Here is a 2,711-nt window from a genome sequence, read left to right on the forward strand (position 1 = left end):
ACAATTAGAGAGTGATTTATCATATGACCCAGCTATTCCACTGCTGGGAATATACGCAGAAGAATGGAAATTATCATGTTGAAGGGATACCTGTACTCCCATGTTTATTGAAGCACTATTTACAATAGCCAAGAGTTGGAACCAACATAAATTGCCATCATCAGATGAGTGGATAAGGAAAATTTGGTAAATCTACACACGGAATACTACTCTGCTATTAAAAAAATAAAAGAAAGAAAGAAATACTACCATTTGCAGCAACATTGATAGACTTAGAGAAAATTATATTGTAGAGCTAGGGCTAGGGTCTGGAGCTCACAGACCCCTCAAGCCCATTCACAAACCCTTCACACACAGGTCTACGAGCTAGGTAACAGGACAAAATGGTCCTTGGAGACTTGGCTGAAGTAGGAATAGTCTTTTTTCAGCACACACACATCAATGAGCTAGGCAGTACAAAGAGAAACTCTGAAACTCAAATGCTAGCAGCAAAGCTCAAGGAAAAACTGAGCACCTGCCAGCAGAGTAAACATGCTCTATTTTTAGATGTGAGCTCTCTGCTGGCCAGCTATGCTTCACAAACTCAAGAATCCACAATAGCAACAAAACTAAAAAGATACATTGGTATACATGCGCACTAACTCCACCCACACAACTTGTTTTCAAAGAATTAAGAATGGCTGCTTGACCCCCAACCAGACCTGAGCCAGGGAGCCTGAGTAAGTTATCCTATTTTCCCACATATATTAAGTGAAATAAGCCAGGCACAGAAAGAGAAATACCTCATGTTCTTACTTATTTGTGGGAGCTAATAAAGATAAATAAACATAAAAACAAATGGGAGGAGGGGGCAAGAACACAGCAATCACAACAAGTCCTTGAACTTGTTAAGACAAGAGAACAGATATGATGTTGGTAGGAAGGAGGTGGGAGAGGGAAGGAGGAAAAGGAGGAATTTGTAAAGGGACACAAAAATCAACTACATTGTAAATTGATAAATTAAAATATTTTTTAAGAGATTAGGATACTCTTTTAATAAGATATAAATAAGACATCTAAAAGTGAAAAAAATAGTCAAACTAAAAATTAGACAGAGTTGAAATATTAGTGCAATAGAAAATAGGTCTGAATTTAGCATGTGGACATAAGGAGATGGGACATATAAAAAATATATGAAGATGTATAGGTATATGTTAGTTTTGTGAGGCTTCCATAACAGATTAACACAGACTGGATGGCTTAAAACAGGAGAGATTTGTTCTGTCATAGCTCTGGAGGCTAGAAGTCCAAAATCAAAGTTGTGGCAGGGCCATGCTACCTTGAAAGACTCTAGAAGAGAATGCTTTCTTGCCTCTTCCAGCTTCTGGTGACTCCAGACATTCCTTGGCTTGTTGCTGCATAACTACAACCTCTGCCTCAATTTTCTCATAGCTATCTCTTCTTCCTGTGGGTCTCTTTTTTGTTGGTTTCTTATAGGGATACTAATCATTAGATTTAGGGCTCACCAAGATAATTCAGGATCCCATCTAGAGATCCATAATTACATTTGCAATAACCCGTTATCCAAATAAAGTCATATTCACAGGTTATGAAGGTAAAGAAGTGAACATATCTTTTGTGGAGCCACCATTCAACCCACTACAAGAAAATGCAAAGATAATTTCCAACTTGTTTTTGATAGAAGCTACAAAAATAAGAGTTTTAAAAACTGAGGTAGAAGAAATATAGAAACTAATGATACCTTGAAGAAAAACATAACTCTGTAAATTCAAGAATAACAAGTTCTAAGAAATACACACCTATAGCTATATCATTGTGCAAAACTTCAGAACCCCAAAGATAAAAAGAATATCTTAAGAGCAACCAGGGTGCAAAAGCATTTTAGTTTCAAAGCGATAAAAATTATATTGAAGAAAAATTATTGAACAACATTAGAAGCCAGAAGACATTGGAATAACATTGTTAAACTAATGCAAAAAAGAAATGTCAATCTATATCTAGAGATTAGATAAAACATGCCATTTCAGACAAAGTCAGGGCTTATAACTGAGAAGTTCGTGTTCACATGTATGCTAAAGGATGGACATACAAAACAAATGAACAAGGACCACAGCAACTAAAAGATGTCTTCCCATGTAAAAAGAATGTTGGGCAATGGAATAGTAAACATGTAGGTAAATCTAATTAAGTACTCACTAAATGAAACAAAAATGAAGATAATAACTAAGTTGGGGTTATAAATTCAAGAGGAAAATGAATACATCAATTTACTGAATGTAAGCAAATTGCCAGAAGAGTGATCAAATGTCCTCATCACAAATAAATGATTAAGTTTTGTAATGATGAATATGTTAATTAACTTGATTTGAGCACCACACATTGTGTACAAGTATTGATATTCAGCTCTGTACCCCACAAATATGTATAATCAATTACATTTCAGTAAAAAGAGATGAAAATGAAAAGACTTTACGTAGATATTTTTTCATCATTAAATCTTGAATGAGGAGAGACCTGCCCAGAAGCAATATTTTCCAACAGAAAATCTAAATTTTTCTTGACTATGCTCAGCATTTTCTTAACTGATAATTCACTGTCCTGCCTTCACTGGACTGGATGATCAGCTGCTCTTTGCAATTGCCAGCCATTTTCAGCCTGATAGGTACAGAAAAGGCAGAATATTAGACTAATCTTGGACCTGTTAGGAAGGT

Source organism: Cynocephalus volans, chromosome X (assembly GCF_027409185.1).
Source record: "Cynocephalus volans isolate mCynVol1 chromosome X, mCynVol1.pri, whole genome shotgun sequence".
Lineage (NCBI taxonomy): Eukaryota > Metazoa > Chordata > Mammalia > Dermoptera > Cynocephalidae > Cynocephalus > Cynocephalus volans.